This window comes from Macaca thibetana, chromosome 17 (genome assembly GCF_024542745.1).
Source record: "Macaca thibetana thibetana isolate TM-01 chromosome 17, ASM2454274v1, whole genome shotgun sequence".
NCBI lineage: Eukaryota > Metazoa > Chordata > Mammalia > Primates > Cercopithecidae > Macaca > Macaca thibetana.
Window position 1 is genome coordinate 72,237,755 of NC_065594.1, and position 20,373 is coordinate 72,258,127.

General features: G+C 36.7%; 1 protein-coding gene and 1 long non-coding RNA gene across 3 annotated transcripts in view; both read left to right on the forward strand.

Moving 5' to 3' along the window:
- The window catches only part of GPC5 (glypican 5), a 1,466,403-nt gene that overhangs the window by 934,834 nt on the left and 511,196 nt on the right, over positions 1 to 20,373 (forward strand). The window lies entirely within an intron of this gene.
- The window catches only part of LOC126940792 (uncharacterized), a 288,273-nt gene continuing 270,670 nt past the window's right edge, over positions 2,771 to 20,373 (forward strand). The window contains exon 1 of the long non-coding RNA XR_007720919.1: positions 2,771 to 16,107. This is a non-coding gene — a long non-coding RNA (uncharacterized LOC126940792). The remainder of the gene's footprint in view (positions 16,108 to 20,373) is intronic.

A 20,373-nucleotide genomic window follows, 5' to 3' on the forward strand; every position in this document is an offset into this window, starting at 1 on the left:
AAGAAGATCGTGGAGATTGTAATAACCTTGACACCAGTCAAACTGAACTTGCTAAATGGAGGCAAAACATAAACAAATATCTAGCATACTCCCACAGTTGCTGTGTTATTCCTGTTATTATATTCTAAATGAATGTACAGTACCAGAGACCAATTAATTTAGATTAGCTCTGTGGTTGTGATTTCTGAGGATGATTCTGTTCACTGAGGTGGAGCATATCAAGATGAGAAAGAAGACATGGTAATGGGAGGAAGCACAGGGTATGTCCTTTCACTAGGAAAACAGATGACTGGCCGAACGAACTGTGGTAGAGCCACACAATGGAATACTCAGTAATAAAAAAGAATGAGCTGTTGGTACACAACGTAAAACGGATGAATCTCAAGCTAATTATGCTGAGTGAAAGAAGTTGGCCAAAAATCTTTATGATTTCATTTATGTAAGACTAAGAATTACAAACCAATAAGGAGTGACAGAAAGAAAATCAGTGGTTTCCTATGAATGAGGCATAGCACAGAGTGGGCAAGGTTACAAAGGGGCCTCACTGTACTTTTGGGCTCGATGGATAGGTTCATTATCTTGGTAGTCGTTATGGTTTCAGAAGTGTGTATATATGCTAAACTTATCCAATGGTACATTTAAGTGTGTGTAGCCTATTGTATGTCAATTGTACTTTAATAAAAATAAGACTTACCAGAGTCAGTTTGATCAGGAATCCTTGAATCACAGATGCGATTTTAAGATTTTTTCAAAATCATTGATATCATTTAGGTGAAAAATATTATTTACTGTGTTATGTAGATGTCGTCACCATGAGTGAAGCATTAAACTATTTATGAAAAGAAAAGGAAAAAAAAAAGTCAGATTTCTGATATTCTCATTCAGGTGTAATTCTACTTACCGGTAACTATATCCTACAACTATGATAAAAATTTCAGACTTGTACAATAAGAGAAAGTATGGGTTTTTATATTTCTTTCTCCTCTCCCACTAAAGCTTTTAATATAGAACCTACATGTATATAGCCTGGGAATTTTAAAAATTTATTGAAATTTTTCTCAATTTACTAATATTTTTATAGAAACTTCAACCAGTACTTGTATGTATATGTATTGGTTTACTGTTGGTAGTTTATTGATTGTTTGAAAAACTCATAAATCTGTTACTCTTTGTATTATGTTTACAATAGAGATAGAACATTTATACTTCCATGAAAAAATACAACATCAGTGGTTTGGAAAATAATGTTTTCTGCAAGTTGGCAAACTCTACAGGCACTTCAGTAGGATAACATCTCCTTTTCCACTTGCTTCTATAATAACTGGTCTAGTTCTTCAGAGAACAAATGAACAGGGATCGTAACGTAAGAGCCCAGTTTAATACTTGGTTAAGTCAAGTAAAGGAAACATATTTGTCTAAAGTTATTTGGGTAATTCTTTAAATCTTCCCTGTGATTATTTTTTTCTATTTGCTATCTTTTTCTATTTACTTCCCCAAGGACACCAGGTCATACAACCATCTGCATCAGGCTCTGTGGTCAGAGAGGAATGCCCCTCACTAGCCATAAACATTTTTCTCTTGCTCAGCTGATGACCTTGGCTGCAGTGACCAGTGTAGCCTCCCTTTGAATACTACCTTCACATTTTCATCCTGTCTGCCTGAGCTAATCTGTTTCAGTGTTCTCTTTGTTCACGACATCCTGAGAATTAATGTTTATCCTAGTTTGGTGATTTCTAGCAGGGAAAAATGGTCTCTTTACAAAATCCTGTTAATGATATTTCACTTCAGGAACCAAGCCCTGTTTTACTGCAGTTTTTGCCTTTGCCTTCACCTTCTTCAAATCATTATCTTCTGCTCCCAACTGATAGCAAAGAACCAAACGCCCAGGTTTAATTTGCAATGTCCTTGCTTAATTCAAACTTGCTGCTATACTCTCAGAGAAGCCCAAATTATCTTTTGAAAACACTTTCCACTGTAAAATACTTTCAACTCTTTTTTGTTTTCTTGCTGTGTATTACACATGCTTGTGTTACTATCTTACACGTTGGAGGAAATTATACTTGTCTAGTTCAGGAAATTAGCATGTTCTCTTAGATATTTTGAAAGGTATGATTTACCTGATAATCAGTACTCAACCTATCAAAATAATGGCTGCCTTGGCTGTAGGTCAGAAGGACAAGTTCAGGGAAAACGGTGCATCTGCTGGAGCAGGCAGAATAATCTGTTTCATTTCTGCAATAGCTAACATAATAGAAGAACCAGTAATGAGGGCTGGTGAGGGTCCTAACATACACAGTGGTCTTTAGCACGATCATTCGTGTTATCACTGTGAATCACTGGCATAATTGTACTATTTCTGATTTGAAAAGCTACAGATGGCTCCCAATTTCTTTTACAACAAAATCAAAACTTTTCAGTATGACACTAAAAGAGCCCTTATTTTGTCTCCAAACCATATTTCTTGCATCGTTTTCTCCCCTTTCTCGCTCACTTCCCAAACACAGCCTTCTCATTCTTCCAGGCCACTAACAGTGCAGCTTCTTATATGTCTGAGAGATGCTTCCATCTTGTCTTCACTAAGCAAAGTTTTTGCTCAAATCGAAAGCCCAGCACAGGCTTCTTTGAAACTTTTCCTAACCAGGCCTGACACTCTTTGAAATGTACTTTTTGGAAATGTTACTGTGCTGCTTCAGGGCAAAAGGAGCTTTGTGTACACATCTTGTGGCGCTGTGATTCATAGAGTTGTTAACAAGTGATTCTTATTAAAATGAGAACTTTCTTGAGAATAGGAAATAGGACTTTTTCACTCTGTACTTCTAGATATGTGCATATGCTTGGCACATCACAATAGATCTTCAATCTATATTTGTGGAAGGAGTAAGTGAAAATCTTATGTAGTGATTTTCTTGGGTAGGCAAATGGAATGTGACAACAGAAACATCTGGAGGACCGCAAAATGCAGACATACAACCAGATAGGGAATTCCTAAAAGGGAGATAAATGCAAACAAACAGAACTAGATACAGGATCTGGGGTAATTAGAGTTTTTGCCTAGTCCTAAGAGAACGAGTAAGAAAGATCTGAATTTTAGTCCCAAGTAAACAGGAATATTAGGAAAAGTATCAATCAAGGTCTTAGACATAGAGGAATAAGAGTGAATCAATTAATGGAACTAGGCTATAAGGTTAGAGTGGCTTATTTTAAGAGAACCGGAGTTCATTGTTGAAATGACACAAGGAACAAAGGACCAGAGATGGTGCTCCTTAAACTAACCGCGAGCAGGGGCAGACTTAGCCCAGAGACAATGCTCCTGAAACTAACTGGGAGCAGGAGCAGACTTAGCCCAAGGTGTCCACGTGTTTTGCAATTTATTCGCATCACTCCACACTCGTGGAAAGAATAATGTTAATCAAAAAGGCTTGTCACTTGAAGTTCCACACTTCAGGGTGTTACTTTAGGTTCTGCCCCTGTACCTATTGCAAATTTTCTGGTCCTTGTGGTGTTTTCTATATATATATGGTTTGGGGCTAGTTGTTTTCATTGTTATTGTTTTTAATCCATAACTGACTCTCTACTTAGGACTTCTGAAACAATGACATGGTGCTTTTCCCCCACCAGATGTTGCTTTTCATTTCCTCCTCCTTGAATTTATTTGCTCAGCTGCCAAGCAACTCCTGATTCACTCTCTTCTAGGTTCACCCACTACTGGCTTATGCCACAAACCATGTCAGGGCTTATGACCTTAAATTTCTGAGAGTGAAGGGACTCAGAAGTTAAGTGAGTGCAGTATTCTAGAGGAGTCAAGCAGTTATAATCATCCTTCTTATAACATTCCTCCTGTTCAGTTTTGCATCTCTATAAAGAAATAGCTGAGGCTGGGTAATTGATAAAGAAGGCAGGCTTAATTGGCTCATGGTTCTGCAGGCTGTACAGGAAGCATGACATCCCCACCTGTTCAGCTTCCGGGGAGGCTTCAAGCAGCTTTTACTCATGGTGGAAGATGAAGCTAGGGCAGGTACATCATGTGGCAAGAGCAGGAACAAGAGAGAGAGGGAGGATGGAGGTTCCAGACTTACAAATGACCAGATCTCACATGATCTAATGGAGCGAGAACTCACTTATCACCAAGGCAATGGTGCTAAGCCCTCATAAGGGATCTGCTGTCATGATCCAGTCACCTGCCACCAGGCCCCACTTCCAACATTAAGAACCCCATTTCAACATGAGATTTGGAGGGGACAAACATCCAAACTATGTCCCCTCTAAACACCTATCAAGGGACTACTTTGGTTATCTCAGTATCTTCTTCTTTGTTTCTGATGCCACCATAAGACAAAATTCAAATAGCATAAAAGTTAGAGGGGAATTGCCGTTCTTCCCTCTGTGTTTATTCATTCACTTTAATTTGAGGAGTTTATTTAAGTAAAAACATGGAGTTTTTCCATGGCAAGAAAACCATAGTGATAGGAGTCTATTAACACTGGCCAAGAAAACATCGTAGGACAGCCACAGTCTTCTGGCTTACCAAGCTGTAATCAAATGAGGATGTGAAGAGCGAAGATCTCCCAAGGAGGGTGCTTTACTTCAACTAGAAAAACAAATTGTGCTCTCCATGATTGTTCTTGAATTAGAAGAGGCTTTGATGTTTTTCACTTTTCCTTCTATGAAGGAAAACACATTATGACTGTTAAATTATACAAACAAAGCTTTTTTAAAAAAAAACTGCATATTCATGCCCCAAGCCAACTTTTCCTAATTAGTCAGATGGAGAACTAATGGAGTTGTTGGAAAGCTGATTGAATACTTAAGAGCCCAGGAATAACATCAATCACCATTTGGAGAAAACAGAATATGTTTAGCAATAGGTGGGTAAACTGAGAAGGCTCAAATTCTAGCCTGGAGGGAAGCTGTATGACTGCTCCAATTCTAATCTACAAATTCCTTCTCTTCATTGGTTAAAGGAGGCTGCCAGTGGTGGAGTTCTGTTATCAGCTTTGTTTGGTTGTCCTCCAAAGTCCCCTAACCTCAGTTATTCTGAAGTAGCAATAACAACATCTCTGGTCATATCTTAGAGGTGAAACAATTTCTTGCAGCAGGTTGGGCCTTCATTTACTATTTCTTTAATTCATCCATCTAACAAGCAGTTTCCAAGTATGTTGTAATCCTTACGTATTACATAGGATTACATACATTAAGCAGGTAATGTATGTAGGTTCATTGTATGGAAATTGCAGAAATATATAAAAATATTCTTAGCATTGTTTCCCTGGCGTGGCAAGAGTAGAATCAGGAATTGGAAAATTGTTAAGAGAATTTGTCATTTAAACTGCCTCTGAAATGTTGGACTTTATTAAAAACGTGTTTATGTGTTACTTTTATTTAAGAGTAATTAATTAAGTACTTTTATTTAAGAGTAATTAATTAAGAGTTGTCAATTTTACCAGACAGGACGCTGAAGCTAGAAATAACATACTTTTTTAGGAAGAAGGTGACCCAGGCCACCTCTTGCAGAACACAAAGCACCTAACTCAGGTGTGGGCCATGGTGGAGCCGAAGTCAACAATGGCTGACCAGCACACTCCAGGACATTCCACAGTGGCTTGCTCTTTCCCATTCTTTTGCTTTCAGAGCAATAACCTGCCATCCTTTTTATTTTTCAAACTTGATTGATTCTAAACAAAAATACCAGGCAGTTATTTTCATATTTTATGGCTCAGGGTCACTTAAATTATAATTAATTTTTACTGATCCCATCATTTCAAATTCATCTTAGGCAATTTAACAAGAAAAGGTCTAAATAGATTTTTTAAAATACTTTAATAAGGATCTGTACATGTTGAATCTGTAATTACCTGTGTATTATCTCTGCTCAGTCTTGAGTGAAGTCTGAGTGAATAATTTCTTCAATGATCCAGTTTTTCTGTGTTTTTCCCCTCAATCATTTAATGCACATGACTGTATCCTAAGTTTAGTGAAGCAGAAAACAAAGTAAAATATATTTTAAAGCAGAGTTATTACAAAATGCTTCCAGTTTCTACTCTAAATGAATAACGTCTGCGGGTTTAAGCTATTTCCTCTCATCTGGATCTTCTCTTTGTCTCTGGATCCTTTGTCACATAATGAGAAGTTGATGAATGCCGAAATTTGAAGTTTCACAAAAGAGAAGACTAAATTGAAAAATAAATAGTTTTCTCAGTTTTTGTATTCATGATAATGTTAATTATAAAGCAAAATAACAGTGACTGAGACATTTATTTCAAATATAAGCACAATATAAACACTGGCTGTGTTAACAACTGGTAAGATATTAAAATCCCTCCTAGTTGCGCTTCATTACTCCAGGTATAAATATTTACCCAACTTGAGATAAAATTTTTCTCAAAAATGGTTAATAATATATATAAGTTTTTTTGTCTGAATGCAGTGCCGAATATCCATTTTACTTCATTTCATATTTTATGTCAGCACAGCCAAACTTTTTCCCAACAAAAAAAGCAGTCTGATTTAAGCCACTGTGGCAGATCTTTGCCAGACTGTTCTAACTTGTATTAGCGATGAGTATTTTACATGCTTACCATGATGCCCTCAGTTGGGGGTTCTTTATTGTTATTATTTCAATTCAATAAAAAAAAAAAAGATGGAGCACTGGATAAAATTTCAGTTACTAAGCAAAGTAAGAAGTAATTACAATTTTCAACAATGCAGAAGCAATTCAATGTATACACTCTGTATTCCCATTTTATAGCAATAAAGATCTTTAAAATATTTTCCAAACAGTTCATTGCTAACATCAGTCTCCCCTCCACTGTCCCCAAACATTCTCAAATTATTTCTTTTGTGATAATAACTTTGAAATCCTTCAGATTTTTAAATAACATATTTTCTACAAGTTTTGGTTGAATACATAATGTTAAACTGAACTTCCTAGGTTAGGCAGGATATATTTGAATGTTGCTCGTACTTTCTGCAATATAGTACTTATTAATGGGACTAGAATAAACAAACTGAGGATATTGGTTTGAAAGCTTCTGTAATGTTTTTCTGTTCTCTGTTTTTTTAACCTACAAGTGGCTCCTAGCAGTGAGGAGTAAAGATGATTGACAGAAAATAATGTTAATTGCATGGTATTTAAAGTTGTAGGGATCTTACCCCATCCTAGTTTCATCCTTTGATACTAATATAGCCTATGACAATTCACTTATGTGGTTGCCTCAATCCTTAGTTTTCACAATTATAAAACTAGAGTTATGGGAACAAGTACTCAACAGAAATATTGTGAGAAATAATAGCATAGTGTACAATAAGCAATCAACATATGCTAATGATTATTAATGCTGTTAATATAGATAACAAATAAATGAACATAATTTTCAACCACTTACAAATATTTCAGTATAATTTGGAAATGAATTACAAATTAGACAAAAATAGAAAAAGACTATTGTCCAATAAAATAGGTATTCACAATCACCCTGTTACACTGAATTTGATTGCTTATATAGGCTCTGCCTTAATGAAAAGGGGAGGACAAGAAAGTGGATACTTTCTTTTCCTAGAACATCCATTAAATTAAAAGTGCTGAGACTTCTGGTTTCCAGTTCCACTTATAAGTCACAACTCTGTTTTAACAACAGCAAAAAGTGGAGTGACTGATAAGTCAACTTTTATTAAATCAATAAAAGAGGTGATGGAAAACAGTTGTCTTCACTGTTTTGGAGATTGAAGAGACAGACAAGTGAATACATTGAGTCACAGGTTACCAGAGCAGAGTCTCACCAGTGAAAACCTTGGCAGGAATGAGGACTGGGGTTGTAAACCTGAAATATAGTTGAATTGCTGGGGGCACAAAGTGGACAAGTCTGAGAATTAAAAACTCCAGGGGAACCCACAAAATGGAGCTCACACTTTTGTGAGATTCACCTCCAGGAACTCGACCCACTTCTCTTAGTCAATATCAGAGAAAAGTCTCTTCATCGTTCTGGCGTGGGGATAGGAAAAGAAATCTCCTTAGAATATGCCAGAGCATTATCTTCTCAGAAAGGTTTGCACTCAGGAGAAACTCTTTAATCAGAGCTTATCCTCTTGGGGTTTTATCAGAACCTAGGGGAGGGGAAATGCCCAATTTCAGCCACTTATATCCTCTTACATGGAGGGAGGGAAATACAGAATCTCAGCCCACTCTAACCATCTACAAAGGAGGAGGAAAATACCCACCTTCGGCCTACTCTAGCCTTCGTTTTCTATTTATGAGATGGTGGGGCTGAGAAGCACTTTTGAAGTTCACAGTCCACGGGCGTAGGCTTAATAAAAGGCTGAGACTGAATCACAGGACTGTAGAATGCTTCCTGTCCCTGACACCCTACTACCACATTATTAAAGAACTGTTTACAGCAGTCCTTTTACTGCCACATGCTACTGTCTACATCATGTCCAGTTATCAAGAAAGAATTGCAAGGAATACCAAAAGGCAAAAAGAAACCCATAATTTGAAGAGGCAGAGCAAGCAGTCATGACAGGGATATTGGAATTTTCAGACTGGGAATTTAAACAAATATGATTAATATGCTAGGGGTTCTTAATGGATTAATAAAGTAGATAACATGAAAGAACAGATGGGCAATTTAAACAGAGATAGAAATCCTAAGCAAAAAAAAAAAAAAAAAAAAAAAATGCTATGGGTCAAAATATTGAAACAGAAATGGAGAACATTATGTTTAAGCATCAACTGGAAGAAATACTACTTTTAAACATACTTCCTTCTCAGTATGCATATATTGTATTTCCTTTTCCTTAGCAAATGATACAACAAGAAAAGGAAATAAAATATATACATATAGAAAAGGAAGAAATTGTCTTCATTCTCAGATGACATGATTGTCTATGTAAAGTATCTGAAAGAACTGACAAAACCCCTGGAACTAATTGATCATAGCAAGGTTGTAGGAATATACATAGTTGCCTTCTGTATTAGTTCATTTACATACTGCTATGAAGAAATATCTGAGACTGAGTAATTTATAAGGAAAAAGAGGTTTAATGGACTCACATTTCCACATGGCTGGGGAGGCCTCTCAATCATGGTGGAAGGTGAAGGAGAAGCAAAGGCATGTCTTACATGGCAGCAGGCAAGGCAGCATATTCAGGGAGACTGCCCCTTTATAAAACCACCAAGTCTGATGAGACTTATTCATTATTACGAGAATAGCATGAGAAAAACCCACCCCTGTGATTCAGTTACCTCCACTAGGTAATTGACATGACACATGGGGATCAAGGGAGCTACAATTTAAGATGAGATTTGGCTGGGACACAGCCAAACCGTATCATTCTGCCCCTGGCTGCTCCCAAATATCATGTCCTTACAATTCAAAGCACAAAAACACAGTCGTGCCCTTCCAACAGTCCCTCAGAGACTTAACTCATTCCAGCATTAACTCAAAAGTCCAAGTCCATAGCCACATCTGAGACAAGGCAAGTTCCTTACTCCTATGAACCTGTAAAATCAAAAGCTAGTTAGTTCCTTCCTAGATACAATGGGGGTACAGGCTTTGGGTAAATACACCTATTCTAAATGGGAGAAATTGGACAAAACAAAGGAGCCACAGGCCCCATGCAAGTCCAAAATCCAATAGGGCAGTCATTAAACCTTAAAGTTCCAAAATGACCTCATTTGACTCCATGTCTCACATCCAGGTCACACTGATGCAAAAGGTGAGTTCCCATGGCCTTGGGAAGGTCTGCCTCTGTGGTTTTGCAGGGTATAGTGCTTCTGTTCTGACTGGTTTCACAGGCTGGCTCTGAGTGTCTGAGGCTTTTCCAGGTGCACGGTGCAAGCTGTCACTGGAACTACCATTGTGAGGTCTGGAGCATGGTGGCCCTCTTCTCACACCTCCACTAGGCAGTGCCCCAGTGGGGACTCTGTGGGTTGACGGGGGACTCCAACCCCACATTTCCCTTCTGCACTGCCATAGCAGAGGTTCTCCATGAGAGTTCCACCCCTGTAACACACCTCGCCCTAGACATCCAGGCATTTTCATACATCCTCTGAAATCTAGGTGGAAGTTCCCAAACCTCAAATGTTGTGGTCTGTGTACCTGCAGGACCCACACCACACGGAAGCTGCCAAGGGTTGGGGCTTGAACCCTTTGAAGCCATGGCCCAAGCGGTATGTTGGTCTCTCTTAGCCACAGCTGGAGTGCCTGGGGCACAGGGCGCTGAGTCCCAAGGCTGAATACAGCAGGGGGGCCCTGGTCCTGGTCCAAGAAATCATTTTTCCTCTCCTGGGACTGTGATGGAAGGGGCTTCTATGAAGGCCTCTGACATGCCCTGCAGACATTTTCTCCATTGTTTTAGTGATTAACATTCTGTTCCTCATTACCTATGCAAATTTCTACAGCTTGCTTGAATTTCTCCCCAGAGAATGGGTTTTTCTTCTCTACTGCTTTGTCAGGGTACAGATTTTTCAAACTTTTATGCTCTGCTTCCTCTGGAATGCTTTTCTGTTTAGAAATTTCATCCATCAGATACCCTAAATCATCTCTCTCAAGTTCAAAGTTCTACAGATCTTTAGGGCAGGGTCAAAATGCTGCCAGTCTCTTTGCATAGCAAGAGAGAACTTTACTCCAGTTCCTAACAAGTTCTCATCTCCATCTGAGACCACCTTAGCCTGGACTTTATTGTCCATATAACTCTCAGCATTTTGGTAAAGTCATTCAACAAGTCTCTAGGAAGTTCCAAACTTTCCAACCTGTTCGTGTCTTCTGAGCCTGCCAAGTCTCTATGAAGTTCTGAACTTGCCTACACTTTCCTGTCTTCTTCTGAGCCCTCCAAACTATTCCAACCTCTTCCTGTTACTCCTTTGCAGTGTAGTAGTTCCAGCTAGCAGTGGGCAATTTGGAGTATGGTTAAGTATCTTTAATCTCATACACACTGAAAAATGTTCATTGGATGTATATAAAAATCTGAGTTTACATCTGAGCTAGAGAATTACCAAAGCCACTGCAAAGTGCTATTTTAGAATTAGTTTCAATAAATCCATGTTTCTGCAGGTCACACATTCTCAGAAGGCATTGAAGGGCAGGTAAAGCAAGGTATTTTAATATAACAATTTTATTTAAAGGAAATACATATTTTCTAGTCAGTAACTTATAATTATCAGGTAGCTGATTATTTTTCTGGCTATGTCTTTATAGGGAATCTAATATATTTATGATGCTAAATGCACACACACATAAGTTGTAAAAACATTTTTTATTTGAAGCCAAAAATATGCATGGTTTTTGTACATATGAGCAAAAACATATGAGAATTAGCATGTTAGCTAAGTGTTTACATTTTGTAGCAAACTAAGATGTATCTTTAAACACTTTAACAAAATTAATATTGTCTCGTATTTGATGTTGTCTGAGTAGAGAGGGAATTTTGGATTACTAATTAAGGTCACAATCAGGAAATAGTTACATATTACACATTTCCATAGTAAAGTTATATGAAAATGGTAATTATGTAGTTTATTTTCAAGGAAACTGTAATGGTATATAATGATGAAAACAGGTGAAATTGGGAAAAGTAGCCCTTCATTCAAAGACTATGTTCATAATCCAAGGCAAAAATGAACACTAAGCAAGTGATTGCAATCAAAACCTATAGTATCTATTCCTGATTCCTGAAATCTGACTGAACCTAATTTTTAAAAAAGAGATGGGAATCTCTCCATGTCACCCAGGCTGGTCTTGAACTCCTGGCCTCAAGTGATCTTCCAGCATGCACAAGAAAGCTTGTATAGCGGAATTGCCCTTTATAAAATCATCAGATCTCACGAGACTTATTCACTGTCATGAGAACAGCATGGGAAAAACCTACCCTCCTGATTCAGTTATCTCCCACTGGGTCCTTCCCATGGCACAGGGGTATTTTTGGAGCTCCAATTCAAGATGAGATTTGGGTGGGGACACAGCTAAACCATATGACCTTCCTATATAGCTCTGGCAAACAAATGTAATTTTAAATAAAAAATACAATGCCATTTATGTTAGCACTGCCCCCCACCCCTCCAAAAAAAAAAAAAAAAAGGTACAAATTGAACAAAATATCTTCAAGGTCTATCTGAGGAAAACAAACTATGATAAATCAAAGAAGAACTACACAAATGGAGAGATAGTCTATGTTCATAAATAGGAAGACCCAATAGTGTCAAGATGTTAGTTCTTCACAGCTTTATCGATTCAGTGCAATTCCAGTTAAACTCCCAGCAACTTATTTTATATTGTCAGGATGATTCTAATGTTTATATGGAGAGGCAAAAGGTACATGGTAGCCATATTGAAGGAGAATTACAAAGGAGAGAATATTGAAAGAGAACAAAGTTGGAGACTGATAATACCAGATTTCAAGACACATTATCAAGCACAGTAATCAAGACAGTGTGGTACTGATGAAAGAATAATAGACAAATGGATTAGTGGAACAGAATACAGAGCCTAGAAATAGACCTACATATGAATATAGTCAACTGATTTTGACAAAGGAACAAAGGAAATGCAATGGAGCAAAATAGTCTTTTCAAGAAATGATGCTGGAACAACTGGATTTACATGCAAAATTTCACAAAGAAAATCTAGACACAGACTTCACACCCTTCACAAAAATTAGCTCAAAATAGACCATAGAACTAAATGTAAAACACAAAAGTATAAACTCTTAGAGGATAACTTAGGTAAAATTCAACCTGAACTTGGTTATGGAAAAAGCTTTTTAGATATACCACCAAAGGCAAAATATATGAAAGCAATAACTGGTAAGTTGGACTTCATTAAAATTAAAAACTTCTGCTCTGTGAAAGAATATGACAAGAGAATGAGAGGCGAATCCATAAACTGGTAGAAAATAATTGCAAAAGATACGACAGATAAAGGATTGTTATCCCAAAATACAAAAATACATAAAATTCAGCAATAAGAAAACATGCAACCTGATGAAAAAAATCAGAAAAAGACCTCAAAAGACACCTCACCAAAGATAAGCATATGAAATATGCTGCACATTTTAGATCATCAGGCAAATGCAAATTAAAACAACCATAAAATACCACTATATACCTATTAGAATGGTCAAAATTCAAAACACCAAATGCAAGGATGTGGAGCCACAGGAACTATCAATAGTGGTTGCTGGGAATGCAAAATGGTACTCTGAAAGACAGTTTGGCAGTTTCTTACAAAATTAAATATGCTCTTACCATATGTTCCAGCAGTCACAGTACCCAAATGAATTCACGTGAAAATTGGCACATGGATATTTACAGCAGCTTTATTCACGATTGGCAAAACCTGGAAGCAACCAGGTTGCCCTTCAGTAGGTAAATGCATAAATAAACTGCCGTACGTCCTACAATGGAATATTACTCAGCACTGAAGAGAAATAAGCTGTCAAGCCATGGAAAGAACATTACATGTATATTATTAAAAGAAGCCAATCTTAAAAGGTTACATACCATGTGATTCTCACAATATGACATTCTGCAAAGGGCAGAATTGTGACAGTAACAATCAGTGGGTTGCCAGAGGTTGGGGAGCAGGAGGGATGAAAGACGGAGCACAGATGATTTATAGGGAACTGAAATAATTTTCCATAGTACCCTAATTGTGGATTCATGTTGTTATACATTTGTCCAGACCCAAAGAATGTACAATATTAACAGTGAACCGTAATGTAAACTCTAGATTTTGCACGATTATGTATGTCAATACAGATTCATCAATTAAAACAAAAGTAGCACTTAGTGTGTGATGTTGATAATGGGGGAGGCTATGCATGTGTGAAGGCAGGAGGTATGTGGGAAATCTCTACCTTCCTCTCAATTTTTGCTGTAACCTAAAACTGCTTAAAAAAATTAGTATTAAGTGATGGCTTGACAGCTTATGATAGCATATAGCTAGATCATCTCAAAATATTTCTGGTCAAAGAACAGATCATAGAGGTGAATCTGTACATATATTGTATGTGTGTATCATACATATTTATATTATGTATTATATATAATATATACATTATGATATTTGACTACAGCATTCTCCTTTTCCAGTATTTCTTCATGCTTGTCTTGCTGGTAATAAAGACTGTCCTCAGGGCAAAATGTTTTATTATGTTGTGATGTGTTAATTTTGGGGAATCGTTTTTCAGTTATACATATTTACTTCAATAAGATTTCCAATAAGAATGCCTTGTGTATTTGAGTAATCAAGTATATCTTTAAGAAGCCATTAAGTCTTTGGATAAGACAGGCTCATCTTATCAAAATTGAGAAATATATACAGAGAATCATCCTTTAAAACATAACTATACTTCTGCTATGTTTATTCCAACTTTCCATTAAGAAATGAACTAAATGGTATTATAACTACCTAATTAGCTAGCAGTGTGCAATTTGGAGTATGATTAAGAATCTTTGATCTCATACACACCGAAAAGTGTTCAGTGAATATATACAAAAATCTGAGGTTATACATCTGAGCTAGAGAATTACCAAGACCACTGCAAATGCTGTGCTATTTTAGAATTAATTTCAATAAATCTATGTTTCTGCAGATCATGATATTCTCAAAAGGCATTAAAGGGCAGGTAAAGCAAGATATTTTAATAACAATTCTATTTAAAGTAAGTACCTATTTTCTAATCAACACCTTGTAATTATCAGATAGCTGATTATCTTTCTGGCTATGTCTTTACAGTGAATTAAATGTATTTATGATGATAAATGCAAATACACACATAAATTTTCAAAAAAATTTCTTTCTTTGTATGAGGCCAAAAATATGCAGGATATCTGTACCTATGAACCGAAAATATATATATGTGAAAATGAGCACGTTAGCTAAGTGTTTACTTTTTATAGCAAACTAAGATGTATGTTTAAATATTTTACCAAAATTAATACTGCCTTAGTATTTGATGATGTTTGAGTAGAGATGGAATTCCGGATTATTAATGTCACAATCAGGAAATAGTTACATATTACACATTTCCATAGTTAAGTTGTATGAAAATGTCAATTACGTAGTTTATTTTCAAGGAAACAGTAATGGTATACAATGATGAAAACAGGTCAAATTGGAGAAAGTAACCCTTCACTCAAAGACTATGTTCATGATCCAAGCCAAAAATGAACACTAAGCAAGTGAATGCAATCAGTTCCTAGAGTGTCTACACCCAGTTTCTGAAATCTGACTGAACCTGTTTAAAAAGAGATGGGAATCTTTCTATGTCATCCAGGCTGGTGTTGAACTCATGGCCTCAAGTGATCTTCCAGCTTCAGCCTCTCGAGTAGGTGGAACAACATGCTGTGCCACTGCTCCTGACTTTGAACCTAAATGTTAAATACATTTGAAAATAGTTACAACATGAAAAATAGTCTTGGATTTTCAAGTACTTTAACAATTTTTTCCTTGGAAACATTCCCCTAATATTTTAAGCAATGTCATTTTAATTGCCTTTTCTTTGATTTTTGAAAGGGCTGACCTTCAAACTGTTAAGATATAAAATATAAAATCAGACAAACGGTTGTGTTGATTATAAAATAAACCACTGCTGTAACTTTAAAAAAAAGCCTAAATATTTGGTTTTTAGACCCAATAGGTATAAAAACCCAATCAGGCTTTTATGCATAAAATAATGAAACCATTTTCCTCCTTATATTTTGTACTATATAGCATTTAGTGTCATCGGATAGGCCAGTTGGTTATAAAATCAAAAATACTATGCAATGAATGTTATTTTCTCATAAAGCACTAAAGCAGCAAAGGAGTTATCTTTAACACATGGTTTTCAAAATTGCGTTTGCTTACTACAGTCCATCTTCATTATTAAAAAATTTGGTAATAATAGACATATTTTAAGTAATCTTTGCTGGCAACATGATGAAAATAATGATTTTTATTTTAGTTTCAGGAAAGTTTGAATAAAAGTATGTCCACATTCTTTTTTTTAAAAAAATTTTTTTAAATTATACTTTAAGTTCTAGGGTACATGTGCACCATGTGCAGGTTTGTTACGTATGTATACATGTGCCATGTTGGTGTGCTGCACCCATTAACTCGTCATTTACATTAGGTATATCTCCTAATGCTATGCCTTCCCCCTCCCCGCTCCCCACAATAGGACCGGGTGTGTAATGTTCCCCTTCCTGTGTCCAAGTGATCTCATTGTTCAGTTCCCACCTATGAGTGAGAACATGCGGTATTTGGTTTTCTGTTCTTGCTATAGTTTGCTGAGAATGAGGGTTTCCAGCTGCATCCATGTCCCTACAAAGGATGCGAACTCATCCTTTTTTATGGCTGCATAGTATTCCGTGGTGTATATGTGTCACATTTTCTTAATCCAGTCTGTCACTGATGGACATTTGGGTTGGTTCCAAGTCTCTGCTATTGTGAATAGTGCCGCAATAAACATACATGTGCATGTGTCTTTATAGCAGCATGATTTATAATCCTTTGGGTATATACCCAGTAATGGGATGTCTTCTTTTAAGAAGTGGCATTAAGAATGTGGGGTCTTTGGGAGGTGTTTGAGTCATAAGTCCTCTGCCCTCATGAATGAGATTACTGTCCTTATCAAAAAGACCTGAGAAGGCTTGTGCACCTCTTCTTGCATGTGAAGACACATATAAGTTACTGTCTATGAGGAACAGGCTCTTACCAGATAATGAATCTGTTCATGTCTTGGTCTTGCACTTTCCAACCTCCAGAACTGTGAGAAATAAATTTGTTATTTTTTTAAATTACCAGATTTAAGGTATTTTGTTATAGTAGCCCAAATAGTCTAAGACAATCATAAATGATTCTTTGAAAAATATGAGTATTTTAATTCCAGCCTCTGGATTAAAACACTTTCATTAATTCTCATCATTTTTAAGATAATGTTCTAATTCCTAACAAGTCCAAGAACATATAACCACTTTGTATTACTTTAGCTTTGGTCAGAGATTCAGAGTTCTCTTCAGGGTATTTATTTAGATCTATGAATATTATCTTATCATGCTTATGTACAAGTATCTCCAAGCACTGCACTTCCCTTTCATTTATTAGGACATTATTCCATAAATTATATTTTGCCTCACCATCTACAAGGTAAGATATTTGTATATTTACCATTTCAATTAAAATAATTTAAATAGATAATACATGAAACTATACCATAGTGAGATGTGAAGTTTGCAACAATAATTTGTTTTCTTTTGCATTTACAGAGAAACAACGTTTATCTTATTAATAACAAGATAGATCTGGTAGTGTCCTCCTTTGTAGCTATCAGAAAGCACTGGCTGTTGCCACACCACTTAGACACTTACTGCAAAGTGATACTTCACCGTCAGTCAGATCAATATGTCTGTGCCTTCATCCCAGGAGGCCAGTAGAGCAGGAAATTGCAAGTTAGTCATAGAATTTGGAAGAGCAAGTGAGGTTCAATTGCCCTATATTATGAAAAAGTGTATAATGCTTTCAGTTTGATTTTGTAGTTGTGCTAATATTTTTGTCCTTAAACTGCTCCTTTTATTTTCCCTTCCTCTGAAATGGAACTGAAATCACTTTATGGTATATTACTATTTTATTTTTCTTATAGCTACTTATTCCATTATGGGAGTTCTCAAATTCTGCTTTTGACAAATTAGGGCAAAACTAAGCTATTTAGATATGAATCATAAGTGTATTGAAACACAATAATATAATTATCTTGATTTATAATAATGCCTTCTATTTTTAAGATGGACAGATCTTAGTATAATTTTTACAAAATTAAATTTTCAGTAATTTTTTCTAACTCTAACCACATTTCAATAAAATATCAGTAGTAGTTTCAAAATCACAGTTCCAACATTTGAACTGATCAGCATAATCTTCATCATTAATATAAATAACATGTAGAATTTTATATTCCGCTCAAACATATTGTTTATAAAATTAATTTGAAACATTTGATTTCCTTCCATATCAAAAAGTTTTCAGGGCATATCTTACTATCCATTCTTATCTTCTCTAATCTATTGTCTTCTCTCTTTCATTATTTTGGAACAAATGGTGGAAGCCTGTTTTTTGGAAACTGTGATAATAGATAATTGAGGAATAATTTTTAATAGTTGTTTTCCTAGCCTGCTTCAAACCTCAACATTTGGAGGGTGGGGAGGTTAGAATCCAAGAAGAATATCCTTCTAGGGTTTCTAGAAATACCTGAGACTGGGTAACCTATAAAAAAGAGAGGTTTAATTGACTCACAGTTCCACATGACTGGGAAAGCCTTGGGAAACCTATAATCATGGCAGAAGGCGAAGAAAACACATCCTTACTCACATGGCAGGAGGAAGGAGAAATGCCAAGTAAAGGGGGGGGAGCCTTTATAAAGGGTATATTTATAAAACCATCAGCTCTCCTGAGAACTCACTATCATGAGAACAGCATTGGGGTAACCACCCCCATGATTCAATTACCTCCCATCAAGTCCCTCCCATGACATACAGGGATTATGGGAACTGCAAGTCAAGACGAGATTTGGGCGGGGACACAGTCAAACCATATCATCGTCTATCACTGTTTAGTGGCCACCCTGCAGAATTAGAAGGGCTTCACCCAAAATTTGGTTCAGATGAGAAGACTGATGATGCTATACATGCACCAAAATTATGTAAACAGGCTTATTACTGAATGAGGCTTTGTGGGAGAGCAGGACAGCCTTCCTAATTTGGTCCAAAAATGACTGACAAAAGGAAAAAGACTGGATTGGAATTTTTATGGTGGTTTGGGGGAGTGGTCAAAGTGAGGTTCACAACTGCAGGCAGGGTCTTATGTGGTTCTGAATCTCCTGCCGGCACCAGAGGAGAAAGCATCAGGCTCTCTTAACAGCTTGCAACAATGTGGGGCAGAAAGAGCGGTGAGTCGTAAACGATTTCCATAGTCAAACTTTTGATTACAACAACTATCCACTAAATGCCTTTTTCTTCCCAAAGACTGAAGTTTGGTCTTTTTTCTTATATTAGCTGACTGAGTATATAAAATGAGAACAGGAGTAAGCAGCTCAAAATCATGAGACATTTGAAGAGAACATCATTGATTTCAGAAGAAAAGCAATATGCTGGATTACTGATTTCCTCAGAAACAAAACTAAGAACAGATGGACCAGCACTTTTAAATTAGCATAATAAAAACACAACAGCATAATATATCAGGAGAAAAATGTTGGTAATATTAAATTAAAGTACATGAGGAATTACCAAGAACAATTATCCATGAAACATTCAAGAAAATAAATTCAGAGTATCATAGTAATATATATAACAAAATAAGCAAATCAAAAACCAAGACCAAAGAAATGTTTCAAAAGATCACAGAAAGAGAAATAAAATTGTGACGAAGTACTGTGTGAAAAGTAATCATAATGACTGTTCTGGCATTTAAAAATATAAAAGGCAGACTGAATGTAGTATAAAGTATACTTCAAAATATTAAAGTGTACTTTCTAATGTGTGAAAGAGAAAAAATAACTAAAAACCCACACATAGTAGTAGCATTTAAAAGACAAAGAGATGGAGATGACATCAGCAAAATGGAAGAATAGGAAGTCTCGGGCTGCAATCTCTACCAACTGCCCCCAATCCTTCGTGCCACCCAACACCCACAGAAAGTATAACTAGCAACTATCTACAGACCACACATCTTTTTGAAAACCTCCATACTTGGCAACTGTCTTGAGACACCTACGTCATTTGTGGAACTGAAGGAAAACAAATTAGATGAGTAGGAATGATCTCACTATGATGCTGTCCTTCATCCCCCCTGAAGTCAGTCAGCACAATGCCAGACAGAGAATTTCCCTGGGCACACAGTTTCCACAGTGGGGAAAAGAAAACTGGAGGCATCCAATCTTCCCTAGCACTCTGAGACACCTCCCAGAAAGCCCACTTCAGTCTCAACTCCTGGGGAACAGTGGGGTTCAAGGCATAAACTGCCTGGGGTCAGATAGAAACAAAGGAGGCAGAGCTCATAGTGACCAGCCTACAGAATCTTGCTGGTATTTTTGTGTTCTTGACAGCTCAATCAGTGATACCAGCTGACTTTATAACCACTCTTTAAAACTGAGCTGATTGCCTTCATAAGTAAGGTAAGAAGTTTATTTTGCGTTGAGTCTCTAGATAGCTAATCTCCGTGCTTCACCTCAGAGCATGACCTAATGACCCTGCCCAGGCAGGGACACTCCCACCCCCATACATTTTGGAGAAGTAGAGAGGCTAGACCTGCTTGACCTGAGAGAGCAAACGGCCACTCAGCCAAAAGCTCACCACAGGCCTCCACCTGAGTGGCACGCAGTCCTCAGTCATGTATTTCCAAG